Raw genomic sequence first — 18,001 nt, 5'->3', positions numbered from 1 at the left:
TTATGATAGGAACAAATTGAACTCATTTAAGCAATCCAAATACTCAAAATCAAATAGTAATGTGACCAACCATTCAATCAAAGGGTCCCCATAATAAGAATTTAAGTGAATAATGGGGGGGTTGTGTTTTTACCACAACAAAATATAAGCATATATTACTGATGATTATTAAGTGTGACAGGAGGTCACTCGAATGCACTTGCATATGATGAGCCAACAGCCTTTGGTTTGATCAATTGAATACTATTGACACTAGAATTTAAAGTTTCAATTAATATTCTGTTATGGCTACTAATGGGATGATAATGGCTGCAGGCACAGGTTTGTTGATTGGCCGAATGCCTCCATATGGGTGATGGGGATATACAAGATATATAGAACATCATGGGAGGGGTTCGACGACGTCCTTGATTCCACTCACTAGCACTGCCATTGTGACTTGGGCTAGAAAGTATTGGGATACCTTCACCTTGAAGCTCATGATGCTATGAGGGTGGACCCTGAATTGGGTCTCTTATGAGGATTTACTAGGGGACATGCCTTAAGGTGGATTTCTTGATCCCTAACACCATTAGTCTCACCATAGAATACAAATTAGGAGATGACAATGGTATTCATGTCGTGCCCGATTTCCCTTCTTAGTCACTGATGCTTGAAGGGTAAGCAATGTGGAACACTTGGAACTTCGAAAGGGAGTTCTTGAAGGGGATGAGTTACATGGCGCCCTTGGCAAGGAATAAAAATGGTTGGAAACTAAATAAGGGTTCATGATCATGCAATAAGAAGCACAAATTCACATAATGTAAGTAAGGGAGTTTTTGAAAATTTAAATCAGATGTAAAATTTTGGGAAAGGGAGAATAGTTATAACTATAAAAGTTGAACTGAATAAGTAACCTTCCCATCACAAACTCTTGGAAAACCTTAAATATATCGTGTATGTTTAAATAACTCCTAAGTATCAAAATTTTTCTAATAACAAAGGGAAAAGGGGACATAGAGTTAAAATAAGAAACATTTATGCAAAGACAATTTACTCTCATTAGGAAAAGAGGGTTGTGCATGAAATTAAGGAATAATAATTTAAATTTTTGAGAAAATGAATTTCATGAGAGAACCTCCATGTGGCAAGAGCATAACACATAAATCTCCAACTAAGATTTCAATTTGACAAAAATAGGGAGTAGTTGGGGGACAATATCTAAGACCTACATGTTGACTTAAGTTAATGAACACAAAATGGGGAGTATAAATTGGGATCAAGGGACAACTAGTAGAAGAAATAGAGAAACGTGTTTGGATAAGGGAAACTAGTATTTTTAATAATAATTTAAGTAAATAATTTTAGGGGAGATTTGGTGAGAGGTTGACATATGGATAGATGAATAATCAAAATATTATATTAATAGAAACAATTATTTTTGCGTGACGTGACAAGTGTTATCACTGAAACCTTCTATTAAAGAAGGAGAAAGTTATAAGAAAGATATTCTCTTTTACCCTATTGTTGGATGACTATTATATTAATATTGTGTACTTAGAGTGACTATTGAGATCTATGGTGACTTTGGTGGAGGTGGAGGCTCTGTGAGTGGGGAAACTCTCGAGCTAGGGTGCTCTCCTCCACTTGCTAGTGTTATTCTTCTTTCATACAACTCCATCACATCTCGGGGGTCCACGAGGAAGAAGAGTACCCAAGGAAATGTTGGGAGGTCAATTGTCAAGTTTGTGATGTTTGTTTGCATGCAAAAATTCCACATGTGTACAATGACAAAATTAATGGCCTTTAGAGACGCTTTATATGTGTATTATTATTATTGGTTATAATAATTACTGGATTTTAGAGGTTAAAAGAATGTTTCATAGTGCAAAATCCTTGGTTGATGGTATGTGTACCTTGAGTTATTTATATCTGGATAACCTGTTATGTTGGTTGTCAATGTTCAATGGATGAATTAATTTAAAAAGAAAATATAACATTGCTTATTATTTTTGTAACTTTTTGACTTGGAATGCATAACTTATTTTTGTTGATAAATATTTGTGTATGGCATCATGTGTATGAATATTTTTTTTAATATTTAAAAAAAAATTGCATACTTAGGAAGGTTCTTATAGGCTCCTTCAACTCTTAACCAAAGTTACAATATTTACTCTTCTTCATCATGATCATGTGGCTAGCCCCCTTTCCATCAATAATGGAGGCTAATGTGGCATCTTCTCGACTTATGGAGGTCAATTTTGATAGGTCGACTTTAGGGATGCATAACTTTATCATAGAAGCGTTGATTGAGGTGATTCTTGCATCGCTGGAAATTTATTGGCATTTAAATTATAGATTTAAAGTAAGGTTGAGATTGCAAAAAGCATTCATTTAAGGCCTTAAAATGGATCCTAAAGTTTTTGAACCAAAATTTTCCAAACTGGGACCACTAGTGAAAATGGTCTTGTGCGATGATTCCTCCACATCTTCCACTCTAAAAGCATCACAATGGATGAAAAATAAGATAATGAGCCAATCTTGATTATACCTCCCCATTTTGGTAATATTTTTGTTCCCAAAGGCTTCTACTAAACGAAGTGGGGGAATTTTTCCTCCACCTTCTCTCAGGTGTACTATTTAGACTTGCCTAGAAGCTATCATTTCAACCCATTTTTCTTAAGGTCATGTTGCCCCTATTTTGTAGTTTTGGACCTCTTCTGTAAAACTATATCTTTTTCCAACTCTACTTGAGCATCTAGTGCCAATTTCTCTATAGAAGGGATGATTTGTGTATAGCATGGAAGGCTCATAGATTTTCATATTCTTTACGTTCACCACTAAGTAGATGCACATGTATGGGGGTGGATTGAATTTATAGGCATTCTCTCCAACCTTTTATATTATCTCAAAGGGACCGTATTATAGATCCTTGATTTTTCTTACCAGGACCCTATAGCCTCTCCTTATTCAACTACAACCACACTCTGTCTCCCACCTTGAATGACTTCTCTATTCTATGTTTATCATTCCCGACCTAGTATTTTTCCTATGGCTTCTGCAACAAATCCTATACTTGTATATGGATATACTTGATCTTCTCAATAATGTTTTCTTCTCTTAGGGCATCCATGTAAGATCCTTCCTGACTCCTCCTTGCTGCCCATATGAAATATCTAAAGGTGAAGGTGCCAAATATCCAAAACAAGTTTCAAATGGAAACTTTCTAGTAAAAGTGTTGATCCGAATTAGATCCATGAAAAATAATCAAAGTGCCATGACTGTAGCAAATAGGGATAGACTTTGAATTTATGGATAAAGAGTGATCAGGAAAACCTCTAGACGGTGGCAGTTTGCAGCTAGCAAGGAACAACGAGGACCTCGATCAAAGCGCGTTGACCGAGGCCCATGGAGACTGCGCAAGAGGTAAAACTGGCACTTGGGAAGCTTGGATCGGGAAACAGAGGGCATTTCTAATGTGCGATTAGCGCTAATCGCGCATTGCTGGGCAAAACCCCTCGAGAAGGAAAAAGCTCTGAAGCGCTCGGTCGCATGGAAGCTGGGAAACCGCAGGGAAGACGCTAAGGCGAAAGGCGGGACCCGCGCTCCAAAACGGGCGGTATATCGGAGGCATCCTCTGGCAATAAGTGGATTTGGCGAAAAATGAGCGATCCCATACATTGCGTGACGCATGTCCGGCGGATGAGAGAGAAAATCGCTGCCAATCGCGCGCTAACGGCCGAGCAAGTCAACCACGCGAAATGAGCGAATGTCGTAGGATCTGGGGGCTCTAGATCTGACGGTGGAGATTACGCGCGATGGAGGAACTGGATTTGACAAGGGATTAAGCCACGACGTAAAGAAGTTTGAAGTCCGATTTGACCGCTGAGTTGGCGGATGAGTCATTCCACAACGTAACCGAAAATACCGAACTGTTGAGGAAGAGCTAGCGCAGTTCGTGAGAGGACAAGTGGCCACTCCTTGTGAGACATTAGCGAAGACGCAGAGGTAGGGAACTCCAAGCGAACAATAGCAGACGATCCGAAGGGGAGGAAGAGGAAACGAACAATCGAGGAAAAATTGGCTTTAAGCCATGAGCAGACACAGAACAAAGAACGACGACAGAGAGAGGAGGCGAAAGAACAGTGAAGCAAGAAGCAGAAAAACAGAGAGCCGAGTTGACCTGCAGTGTAAGGAAGCATCGAGCAGACAAGTAATCCCTATGAGGATCTGTCGAGAATTGAGTACCACATTGGGCTCCTCCCATTAAAGACCAGAGAGGTCAAGATTTGGCAAGGAAAAGAGTCTGTGCACTCTAGTGGCTTGGGGGATCCAAGAACCACCCTACCAAACATTCTCTATTTCAGGAGACTCAAATTGAGCTCCTCATTGTAATTCTTTTCTTTAAGACACAATAAAAGAAGGCCACCACTGGAAGTTGGACCGGAGATGTAGCCCTGGAGAGTAGGTTGAACTCCTTATTAATTGTTGTGTTATTGCATTTGCTTACTATGTTTTCCTTACTGTTTTCCATTTTTCCAGTGTCTGTGTATTTTTCAATTTGATCGATCCGTTGCCTAAAATAACATAGACACACACCAGCACATGAGTCTGTAATACCTTCATATAATAATTATTTAACTCAGGTCACATACGAGTGATTTTCATATCAAGTGGTATCAGAGCTCTAGGCTGTTAAAGTTAGACAAGCTTGTGTTGGTTTAGCTGTTGAATGCTAACTAGATCCAAGCTCAAATTAGGAGAAGGAGAGTTGGTCGAAAGTAATCCTGAAATTGGGAGGGTCTATTCTCAGAAGACAATGTCAGAAGAAGGCTCTATAGGACTAAACCCTCAATTCATAGATAGTTTACTAGCCATAAGGGCCATGGTAGAAGAAATGTATAAGGACTTTAGGAAACACAAGGATGAAGATGCATCAGGCTCCAAACAAGACAAAGGAGAAGATGAGTCTTTCCTCCATGACCACTCAAAAGGAAAAGGGAAAGAAGAACACTTTCTCACACCTCCTAATAACCCTGAACATAAAAAGAAAGCATCTTTGATCAAACTAGATGTTAAATTTGACTTGCCTATATATGATGGAGAGTTGAATGCAGAAAAGCTGGACAATTGGATTAGACAAATTGGTGTTTATTGCAGAGTGCAGAGTATTGAATCAGACAAGAGCAAGATTCAGCAAGCAAGCCTACGCCTTGGAGGCACTGCCTTGGTTTGGTGGGAAGGCAGGACCCAAGCTGACCTGAAGAGACATGGTAAGACTATCTCTGTCTGGAGTGAATTTGTTTCTACAGTCAAAAAATAGTTCTATCCATTGGCCTACATGCAGCAAGCCATGATGAGTTGGCAAACTCTTCGACAGTTGAAAGGGCAAAGTGTGCAAGGGTATACTCAAGAATTTAGAAAGAGAGCATTGATTCTAAGAATCTCATTAGACTCACTTGAGACTCTGTTGAAGTACATTGGTGGTCTACACAGCTACATGAGGCACTCTATCCTCATGTTTAATCCCACTAGTATAGATGAGGTATTTGTACAAGCTACTCATCTAGAAGCTAGAGGAAAGAATGGAAGTCCAGAAGTTGGGGGATCATCCCAACCCACTGCAAGCAAGAATTAGGAGAAAAGAAAAACAGAAATGGAAAGCAAGGAAGGCTAATACTGCACAGAAGAGCAAGGCTTCATGCACTCACTGTAAAAAGGATGGGCATGATGATGAGCACTGTTGGATTCTGCATCCAGAGCTGAGACCTAAGAAGTTCGAGGGTAATAAGAAGAATATTGTTGCAACTATTTAGAAAGATTTGGGGTCGGACTCAAGAGATGAAACAACTATTGTAGCCACAGGTATAAAAGGTAAGAATTCTGAAGCATCTACTAGTAATTATGCACAATCTATTATTGATGAAGAAAATGAGAGAAAAATACATGAGCTTTTCCATATTCAAGTTATTTCCAAACATCAAAAGGTTGATACTTTGTTTGATAGTGGCTCACAAGTAAATTTAATTTCTAAAGCAATTGTAAAGAAGTTAGGATTAGTAACTACACCTCACAAGAAACCATACCAATTAGGATGGTTGAATGATAAAGCACAACTACAAGTGACTAGACAGTGCAAACTCAAGTTTTCTTTTGGGTCAGCATTTGTAGATGAGGTTGAGTTAGACATAATTCCTTTGGATATATTTGGAATTGTTTTAGGAAGTCCTTACTTGTATGACAGGAAAGTTATTTTCTATAGAGCTGAGAACAAGTATCTACTTTTTAAAGATGGAATCGAATACTTTGTATGACCTCATAAGCTCAAGAATAATTATACTCTCATAAATTCAGGGCAGATGAAACGAATGATAAATTAATGTAAACAATTCTCACTGATGGTTGTAAAGGAAAAGAAACCTGATAAAACCGATGTATTTGAAGGCTGTAATGTTGAACATCAACTTGATTTAGAAAAGGTTGTTTTAGAATATAATATCTTGTTTCAAGAACCTAAAGGTCTGCCACCCAAAAAGGAAATAGTACATGATATTATTTTGCAGCAAGATGCTCAATTGCCTAACATTGGAATGTACAGGTTGTTTGCTTTAGAGAATGTTGAAATCAAAAAGTAGGTGCAGGAGTTGCTCGAGAAAGGGTTCATTAGACCTAGCACATCACCATGTGGGTCACCAATTGTTTTAGTGAGAAAGAAAGATGGTTTTGGAGAATGTGCATCGATTACCGAGCACTGAATAAGATAACAATAAAAAATTGTTATCCCCTTCCTCGCATAAATGATCTTTCAGATCAATTGAAGGAAGTTGTTTATTTTTCCAAATTGGAATTGCACAGTGGATACCGTCAGGTCAGAGTTGCAAAACAAGATGCATGAAAGATTGCTTTCAAAACAAAGCAGGGATTGTATGAGTGGCTCATTATGCCTTTTGACTTAACTAATGCTCCTGCTACTTTCATGAGATTAATGAATGATGTACTCAGACCTTTTCTTGATGATTTTGTTATTGTGTATCTGGATGATATTCTGATTTTTAGAAAAACATGGGAAGAACACTTAAAACCTGTTAAGCAAACATTAGATGTTTTTAAAAGAGAAAAACTTCATGTTAAACTCTCAAAATGTGAATTTGGCAAAACATCTTTAAATTATTTGGGTCATATAGTAGGGGGTGGTGAATTGAAGATAGATCCCTCTGTTAGTGTCGGTCTTGAAAGCCCTCCATCAGTGATCAAAGCTCTTTGCATTTGCATTAGTAGGTGTCCCATCAGTGTCAAAATTTGCATCCCGTTAGGCATGCCATAACCCTGATGGAGGAGCTGGTTTATTCATATCCCTTTTGGCTTTGCTGGATCAGGTCATATCAGGTCATTGAGTTTGTCAAAATGCTCTTGTTTGGTCTTAATGTCAAAATTCTAGGTCTATGGTTTTGGTCAGTTGTCTTAGCAAGGTTAGCAAGGTCATGTTTATGAGAGTCCTTGACTGACCAGCAAGCAAGAGGGAGGATGGTAAACATGTTCCTTTGAAATTTTCATCATGTATAGCTCTTTTATAACCTTGGATTTAAAAACTCTGTTTTTAAAGCCAAGGTCATGATAATTTTTGTAAAAAGATTAAGTGTCCAAGAAATCTTCAGAAAGGCAGCAACAACCCTGGTCCCCTTGCCACAGTTCTTCAGATGATCTCCCTGCAAAAAGAATCAGGTGAAAGCACTCAAAAAGTCAACTTCAGGATAAAGGAAATCAAGAAAATCAGTGTTTTTAAAAAGTGACAAAATAGACTTTATAAAGTGGGTTTTGGATGAATTTTTTTTCAAAAGTGAGATTATAAAAGGTAATTCTCCCTCCTTTAACTTTCATTGTGCATTTCGAGCTTCTAAGAGTGATTGTGAGAGAGTGCAAGTCGAAGAAGGCGAAGATACAGTGTTTCGGGCAGTTTCCAGGTGCGCGACCCGTCCAGGCTCGTGCGCGACCTCTTGGGTGGTGCGCGACCCCTCCAGCAGCTTCCGGCAGTGCAAAATCACAACGGGCGCGACCCGTCGAGCTGTGCGCGACCCCTCCAGGGCTGTGCGCTACCCGTTTAGCTGTTTGCCACCAAACTGCAAACAAATTCCCTCATTCCTCTTCAAACTTGCTAAATCGGTCGAGGTAGGCACTCAATTCATGAATGATGATATGGATGGTGAAAATAATGATGTGTGTCATGGTTTTATCATTTAAATTTGCAAGTGAATGGATTAATATGGCTGTTGCTAATGTTGGTGAAATGCTAGGGTTTATGACTGTTTCAAGTGTTTATTGTCCCATTGATCCCTTCCTTTTTTCCCCTCTTTCATAATAATCATGCTTGCATCTCTGTCCTATTTCATTTGCACATAAAATGTTGCTCTACTCCCATCCCTAAGTTATAAACCCTACCCCTCTCACAAGCACTCAAACCCTAATTTCTTCTACCATACACATGCAAAACTAAAACAAAAAGAAAGATTCATTGTAAAGACATAAGAGAGTCATGTAAATTTAATGTGCTGTGTATTTAAAAGCATGTACAAACCCCTATATATCCTTGACATCCCTTTGTACATGAAATACTTTCCCTTGATGTGAAAATGATGAGTATGTACTCCTTAATGTGTATGTAACCCTTAAAGAATAAAAAGAGCAGAATCTGCCTTATAACACACATGAACTCCTCAGTGAATTTGGTGTATGGTGTCCTTATGTCCCTATTGATATCTGTATCCCCTCACATGTTCATTATTATACATGTTTTTTCCCATATGAGATGTTCTTTGCAAATGATTTCCCATGTTTTATGCACATGATTTCCCGATGTTAAACTGTTCCTATATGCATGATAATGTGTAAAGTTTCCCTTGAAAATTCCCTGTTATTATCATATATTTCCATTCCTTGTTCAGAAATTCCCTCCCCTAACATTCCCCTCATGTTTCTCCCCTTGAAACAGCATAGAGTTCAGTATTTTTGCAGGCAGAGGCAGCAGTTCAATTTGTCCTTCAGTTTGCCCACCTTGCTCCAAAACCATGTCAGATACCGGGACTTATGAGCAAGGTGATGACCATTCATCATCAGCAGAGAGTGAGGAACAGAGGAGGCCTCGGAGAGGGGGTAAGGGAGGTCATCATAAGAGGGAGGAGCCTATTTCTTTGGCAGCATTGCAGGCTTGTCCATTGGCACTGAATTGTTTCCGGTACATGTCATGCTATCAGTTTTGTGAGAGGCTTTCACAGATTCAGCAACATAGAGAGTTAGCCCGCTTGTTTGTCCTACACCTCCATGATGGAAATGTCACTCTTGCAGGGGTGAATTTCATATTGACACCCGAGGTGATCTCAGAGGCTACAGGTATACCGAATGTGGGTGAGGTGTGGTCGAAGCGCAGACTTCTTGATTTTGTTCACTTTGAGCCCTATGTCCAGTCATCATATGTGGAATAGTTGGCGGGTATTTTCCCATTCAGATTTCTTCAGAGTGAGTATGCCCCTCTCATGAGACTTATCATGCAGTATTTCACCTGTGAGGGCAGATTTTCACAGGTGTATTCATATCACGTTCGCCTATTGATGCATTTCACCCGGGTGAGGATGATGAACCTCCCGACCTTCCTATTTCAGAACATTCAGAGGATGGTACCCATGTTGCAGAGGAAGACCCCGGCCCAGCAGTACAGGAGCCTTTGTCACTATGGTTTGATCCAGCTTATAGTTTCTCATCAGTTGACTCAGCAGGGCATCTCATGGGAGGAGTTCATCTCCCGTGAGTTTTTCACAGTGCCACCTCAGCCACATCAGGAGGTTATTCATGAGGAGGGAGGACCATCTCAGCAGCCTGATGCTCCCATCACTCGACATGTCAGCTCCACTCCCATGGTCACTTACCATAAAGGCCCAAGGGCCTTATTTGCAGCAGCTAGGTGAGTACTATCTCCACAGCAGTGGAAGGGGTCTCGCCTTCATCTTCATAGTAGCGAGTGCTTTCTCCACATCAGGTGGAAGGGGCCTTGTTATCTTCATCAGCACAGATACAGCAGAGGGGAAAAGAGCCCCTGGTTCATGAGGATCCAGTGATCGATCTTGAGGTCAGTTCTCCTAGCCAGGAGGCAAAGGAGATCATTCAGCAGCTCAGGGCCGAGAATGAGACTTTGCAGCGGAGACTTGAGGGTGCTCAGTGGACCATCACATATTTAGAGCAGCGGAACACTCAGCTGGAGGAGGAAAAGGCACTTGATGAGCTATGGAGGATTCGTAGTGACCGAGTCCTCAACCGTAGGAGACCCGGTGATCCATTGCCTGCTGATCGGGAGTCCAGGCTTATTCAGGTGAATGCCCATTTGGAGAGGCTGTTGGCGAAGGCCAACCAAGACAAGAGGCTGCTGAGGAACATGAAAAACCACTATTGGGCTAGGATGCATGTTTGTAAAGCAAAGTTGAAAATAGTCCAAAGAAGGTTGACCGAGGCTCTTGGGAGGAAGAAGAAGGCCAACCCACTCCGCATCTTGGCTGAGGCTTCTCTCACCCATCATGACACTCATTAGCCTCATCACAGCACCAAACACAAATTTTTTTGGAAGTTTTGGCTCATTTTTGGCATTTTTGGGAAATTTACAGGTTTTGGCTTCTCAAGGGGTCTCACCCCCGGTGAGACCCTTTGTCCTCGTAGCTCCGTTTTGCGAAAACTCAGCATTGATGGATTTGTCATGCAAAGTTACACATGCCTATGGATTAGCTTGAGTTTTCATGGTGTTTTGGGTCTCCAAAAGGTCAAAATACAGCCAAATTTTGACTTTCTGCCCCTTTTTTGAGCTGCATAAGTAGTCTTGGGAGAATTGACTTTTGACTGGGCAAATGACCTCCAAATCCAAAAATTCCGGTTGGGTTGGAAATTATACTCAGAGACCTTTCCAACGAGCTATCCTGCACCTCATTCTGACACCAGAAAGGTCTCCAAACAGGGCTTCAAAGTGCGCGACCCCTTCAGCTGGATGTGCGCGACCCCTTGGGAAATTTTTGCCAGATTTGACCAGTTCAGCCCAAAATTTACAGTTCAGCTCCAGTTTGACTTGCTGAGGTCGATGGTGGTCCTTTTGATTGTACTTGTGGCACTTTTTAGATACTTTTACTATTGTTTTACTCTTCTATAAGTTTTCCTCATGTAAAAGAGTAAAATTGACTGTATGAACTGGTTTCCAAGTTTTTAGAGGCAAGTGGTTTTGACTGCCTATTTTGTAGTGCTTAGTTTAGGAGTTGTTCAAACAGCTCCTAGGATGGTGAGCTCGACCCCTAGAGGTGGGGAAGAGGTTAGATCATCTATATTATGTACTTTCATGCTCATTTTCATGGTTGGACTCTTGAGGGAGGAACTATCATTGTATATTTTGCTTGTATCTCTGCAATTTTTGGCTAAGGAAGACCAGGGTTTTGCAGTAATCTTTGGGATTCTTGTGGACTCATGTGTTGATGGTGTGTTTCTTCATGTCATTGTAAGCTTTGTTATGTGATTCATTTCCTTTCTATATTGCTGCATATTAAACAAATGAAGTGATAAGGTCAGAATTCATGTTTTGCCATGCTCTACTTTTAAATTTGTTTAATTTCTATGTTTTCTGCTGTCTAAAGAGAATTCAAATCTATTGTTTGCTCTCTTTAGCCTTCTTTTCTTTCTTCCTAATCATCCACTTCAGCTAAAGACATCAATACAAGTTCCTACCTTGCCCCAAAGACCCCCTGCAGAAACTGTGTCCAATCCCCGCACCCTAAATTGCAGCTCCTCAATTTGCCACCAAAAACCCCAAAAAACCCCAAATCAACCTTTTTAATCAGTTTACTAGCCTAATATCAGTGTTACTTTTGTTGGTCATCTCATCTCATTGAAAATTTGCCGAGATAGACCGGAGAGAGCCTTCTCATACCCCGTAGGGTTAGCTACGAGGTGAAATGGTTTGATGTAGCTTTGAGATTTGCCTTCTCAGCCTGAGGGGAAATTTCAAACGCTAACACCCTCTAAGGTGGCAGTCATTGTAAACTGGCCTAAACCCAAATCTGCTACAAAAGTTAGAAGCTTCTTAGGGGTAGCACAATATTAGAGAAAGTTCATTTCTAACTTTTTCTTAATTGCAGCTCCCTTACATGCTTTAACATGATTGAACAAGGTGTTTCAGTGGGGAGGCAAACAACATAAAACCTTTGACACCTTGAAAGAAAAGATTAATACAACACCTATACTAGCACTGCTTGATCTTCAGAGATCATTTGAGATCCAAACAAATGCCAGTGACTATGCCATGGGAGCAATTTTGACACAGCACGGTAAACCCATATGTTATCATTCTGAGACTTTTAATCCTGCAGTAGTTAACTATCCTACATATGACAAAGAATTGTATGCATTGGTACAGAGTGTGAAAAAGTGGAAGCATTACTTAATGGGAAAAGAGACAGTAATACATACTGATCATCAACCACTTCAATATCTACACTCCCAAACTAAATTGCAGCAGTCAAGACACTATAGATGGATGGGTTTTCTACAACAATTTCATTTGGTCATCAGATATAAAAAGGGCATACATAATAAAGTTGCAGACATGTTATCTAGACCCATTATAAATGCATCTACTATACTTAAGCATAATTATGTGTTACATGAGAGCTACATTGAACAATATGCTCAAGATATAGATTTCAAAGATGTATATGCAACTTTAAGTCAAGGCAAAGGAGTAGAAGAATTGGACTACCATGTAAAGGACCGACTCTTATACCATTGTGGGAAGTTATGCATTCCATAAACTGAAAGAGTAAAGACAATTCAAGAAGCACACACTTCTCTAATATCAGGTCACTTTGGGGTAAGTAAAATAGTTGCACAGCTGCAAAGATTTTGTTATTGGCAAAAAATGAACGAGACAGTTTTTAGATATGTAAGAGGGTGTACTATGTGTGCTAAAAGAAAGCCCAACAACAGAAAACTAGGCTTGTACGCTCCATTACCAGTTCCTTCTCACCCTTGGGAAAGTGTTTCCATGGATTTTGTTGGAGGACTGCCTAAATCTAGGAAAGGTCATGATTACCTATATGTTGTTGTGGATAGGTTCAGCAAAATGTGTATTTTGATACCTTGTAATAAACAGATTACAGTTGAACAAACCGCAAAATTGTTCTTTGAACATGTATGGGCTCATTTTGGATTACCCACTTCCATTGTATCTAATTGAGACACCCAATTTGTGGGGAAGTTTTGGTCAAGTCTGTGGGAACTGATGGACACCAAACCGAAGAAAAGCATAGCTTTTCATCCACAAACTGATGGATAGACCGAAGTAGTCCACAGGACAGTGATCCAGTTACTCAGATGATATTGCAGCAAGCATCCTAAGTTTTGGGATGAACATTTGTGTTATGTGCAACATGCTTACAACAGGGCCAAACATTCTTCTACACAGAGATCTCCTTTTGAGACCTGTTTTGGTTTCACACCAAGGTCTCCTTTGGATTTTGTCTTTGGTAAAGACACCACAGTTGAGGGACACAGTGATGTGGACAGGGCAACTAGGTTCATTGAACAGATCCATGAGATCCACCAGGCAGTACAGGAACAACTAGAAAAGAGCCAAGCTAAATACAAGGCAAAGCATGACAAGCATCGGATGGAGCATAGTTTCCAAGTTGGTGACCAAGTCTAGCTGTACATTAGCAAGGACAGGATGCAAGGTGAAGGTAAAAAGCTGAAGCCTATCAGGTATGGACCTTTCAGGATACTTGAGAAGATTGGTGAGAATGTTTTTCGCCTTGATCTACCAGCTTACATGCACATCTACTCAGTCGTGAATGCAGATTGCTTGAGATTGTTTGAACCTTCACTAATTGAGGATCCCGAAGAGTAGAGTCAATTGCCTTCTATTGATGACCTGCTACCTGAATATCTTAATGAATTGCAGGAAGACACAACGCTAGACAGGAAGGTGAGGACGACGCGCAGGGGAGATGTTGAGTACCTCAGAATTGGTCTTAAGGGTTTAAAGCCGAGCAGTGAAAAGTGGATAGAGATTGGACAAGTGAGACAATCATACCCTCACTTAGTCAATGCTTGAAAACCAACTTTTGGTGGTCCAAAAGCTTTTTCAGTGGGAAGGTCGTGATCCGAATTGGATCCATGAAAAATAATCAAAGTGCCATGACTATAGCAAATCAGGACAGACTTTGAATTTATGGATAAAGAGCGATCAAGAAAACCTCTGGACGATGGCAGTTTGCAGCCAGCAAGGAACAACGAGGACCTCAATCAAAGCGCGCTGACCGAGACCCATGGAGACTGCGCAGGAGGCAAAACTGGCACTTGGGAAGCCCGGATAAGGAAACAGAGGGCATTTCTGATGTGTGATTAGTGCTAATCGCACATCGCTGGGTAAAATCCCTCGAGAAGGAAAAATCCCCGAAGCGCTCAATTGCATGGAAGCCGGGAAACTGCGGGGAAGGCGCTAAGGCGAAAGGCGGGACCCGTGCTCCAAAACCGACGGTATATCGAAGGCATCCTCGGGCGGTAAGTGGATTTGGCGAAAAACAAGCGATTCCATACATTGCGCGATGCGTGTCCGGCAGATGAGAGAGAAAACCGCCGCTCATCACACGCTAACAGTCGAGCAAGTCAACCGTGCGAAATGAGCAAATGTCGTAGGATCTGGGGGCTCCAGATCTAACGGTGGATATAGCGTCCGATGGAGGAACCGGATTTGACAGGGGATTAAGCCGCGACGTAGAGAAGTTTGAAGTCTGATTTGACCGCTGATTTGGCGGATGAGTCATTCCACAATGTAACCGAAAATACCAAACCATTGAGGAAGAGCTGGTGCAGTTTGTGAGAGGAAAAGTGGCCACTCCTTGTGAGACGTTGGTGAAGATGCAGAGGTAGGGAACTACAAGCGAATAGCAGTAGGCGATCTGAAGGGGCGGAAGAGGAAACGAACAGTCGAGGATAGACTGGATTTAAGCCATGAACAGACACAGAACAGAGAACAAGGACAGAGAGAGGAGGCGAAAGAACAGTGAAGAAAGAAGCAGAAAAACAGAGAGTCGAGCTGACCTATAGTGTAAGGAAACATCGAGCAGACAAGTAATCCCTGTGAGGATCTGTTGGGAATTGAGTACCACATTGGGCTCCTCCCATTAAAGACCAAAGAGGTCAAGATTTGGCAAGGAAAATAGTTTGTGCACTCTAGTGGCTTGGGGGATCCAAGAACCACCCTACCAAACATTCTCTGTTTCAGGAGACTCAAATTGAGCTCCTTATTGTAATTCTATGCTTTAAGGCACAATAAAAGAAGGCCACCACTGAAAGCTGGACCGGAGATGTAGCCCTGGAGAATAGGGTGAACTCCTCATTAATTGTTGTGTTCTTGCATTTGCTTATTTTGTTTTCCTTACTGTTTTCCATTTTTCCAGTGTCTGTGTATTTTGCAATCTGATCGGTCCATTGCCTAAAATAACATAGACACACACCAACACATGAGTCTGTAATACCTTCATATAATGATTATTTAACTGAGGTCACATACGAGTGATTTTCAGATCAAGTGTGGACTGCTATGTTATAAGAGTGTTGTATATAAGCCATATTTTCATTGCAAGTCTTTGGATGCTTCTAATTGTAACCCCTCAAAAGCTACACCAAATTCTTGTTGATTGTTTTCCTATTCGTCCGTAGATGGAATGTTGTTGACCTCTTTAACTTTATGTCCATCTTCTCCCACGATATAGTCCAAAATCCACTAAGAAATCTTGTTTCGTTGTCTCAAACCATGCTCCTTGGTATCCAAAAGTGCACCCAAACCTATCCAAAGAAAAAGTTTGTTGCTTATTACCCGTTGATGATCTTTCTACAAGGAATTATGACACACATCTTGCTAAACCTGTCGACAAACAAGTAGTCATGTTCCTTCTTGGTTGTTAGTAAGCCTCCCACAAATTCCATGGAAATACTTTCCCAAGCATGAGTGGGTACATGCAAGGGATGATATAGACTATGTTTTGTATTACTAGGCTTTTTGGTACAATAAAGCATGCATTCTCTTATTAACCTAGCTACATCTTCCTACATCCTAGGTTAGTACACATGTCACTGCAAGTTAGGCATTGCCTTCGCTACATCAAAGTGTCCTCCAACCGTGGAGGGGTGAACCTCTATGATTAGTTATAATCACTCACCTTTAGGAACACAAATTATCTAACCTATAAAGTAACCCATTTTGAAGATGGTAGTCAACTTTTCTATCACCATCATGCACATGAATTTGGCTCTGCAATTGCTAAAACACATCCTTGAAGTCCTCATCCTCAACATATGATTCTTTGAATGAATCATGGGTGAAAGGTACCATGTGCATCAAAGTTCCCAAACTTGTGACCTTGAAAACATCTTGACAAACTTGTTCATGTTTCACTTCTAATACTTTATTACTGAATGAAATTGTTGTGGAAACCACATCCACTTGTAACACCTAATCTACTGTAGTTTACTCTAGGCTTGTAGGTACCGTAGTGGTTGGTGATATGTGTGGATTATTGTCTCCTTTCCCATCAAATGGTGTTTCCACTTATTCATAGCTTGCACCAGGGCATAAAGCTTCTTATCATAGGTGGGTTAGTTGGGAAACACCCCACGAAATACTTTAAAATTGTAGCATACATGCCTTCCTCACTACATCAAGACTACTCCCATAGCATACCGGCTTACATTTGTATCCACTATGAAGGGTTGCTACAAGTTTGGTAATTCCAAAACCAATGCTTAACTAATCTTCTTCTTTGACTCCTCAAAGGCCCTTTGCTGGCCCTTTCTCCAATGGAAACTCTTGGCACTCATTATTATGGCATGGAGTGGTGTTGCTACTATTGAAAACGAGGCTATGAATTTCCTCAAATATTATGTTTCCCCAATGAAATTCTTGACCTATGAAACATTAGTAGGCATCAAACACTTCATGATGGCCTCCATCTTGGTAGGATCTATCTTTAGCTCTCCTTTTCTGATCACATATCCTAGTTGTGAAAACTCATGCTTCTTGAGATTTTCTAGTAGTTGGTGTTTCTTTAATATCTCTAGCACCCGCGCCAAATGTGAGATGTGCTTCTCCCATGTACCATTGTATACTAGTATATCATCCAAAAAAACAATAACAAATGAATCTATAAAATGGTAGAGCATATCATTCATTGACCTCATAAATGATGTTGGTGCATTGCATAAGCCAAATTGCATATCTAACCACTCATACAAACCCTATCTAGTTTCGAAGGTGATCTTCTAGGTATCCTCTTCTTTGATTCAAATCTAATGATAGCCTGCCTTTAAAGTCCATCTTGGTGAAGTATTTGGCTTGTTGTAACTGGTCTAGTATATCATCTATCCTAGGTAGGGGATACATGTTATTAAGCATAATTTTATTTAATTCCCAACAATCAATACACATTCATCAAGTCCCATCCTTCTTTGGAAAAATGATGATGGGTGACCCATATGGTGATGTACTTGGTAGAATGACACCATGTTCTAGTAATTGTTGCAATTGTTTCTTCACCTCACTTGCTTCTATAATGGACTAGTTGCAGAACCCAATGTTGGGTAGCACAGAGTCCGATGATAGTTGGATCTCATCCTCAACTTCCCTCTTGGGCGATAACTCTATATGTTCCTAGAATACGCCCTTGTATGCCTATAGGAACTCTTCCAACCATTGTTTCTATTCCTTAATACAACCCTCCATACATGACTTTGCTCTCATTGACTCTTTCACGAATTGATTTTTTCGTAAAAATAGTAAAACATACTTTTTGCTAGAACTGAACAGTTTCTTGGCTTGGTTGACACTTACCAATGAGCTTTTGGACTTGCCCTTGTCTGCGTTGATGGTGAAGAACTTTCCATCCTTGATGAAGCAATACTAGTTGGTTCTCTGCATGAAGATTGCATCTTGTATATACATATAAGG

The sequence above is a fragment of the Pinus tabuliformis genome, chromosome 2_2 (assembly GCF_031772625.1).
Source record: "Pinus tabuliformis cultivar Carrire ecotype Pingquan chromosome 2_2, CPIR1, whole genome shotgun sequence".
Lineage (NCBI taxonomy): Eukaryota > Viridiplantae > Streptophyta > Pinopsida > Pinales > Pinaceae > Pinus > Pinus tabuliformis.
This window is presented reverse-complemented; position numbering follows the sequence as displayed.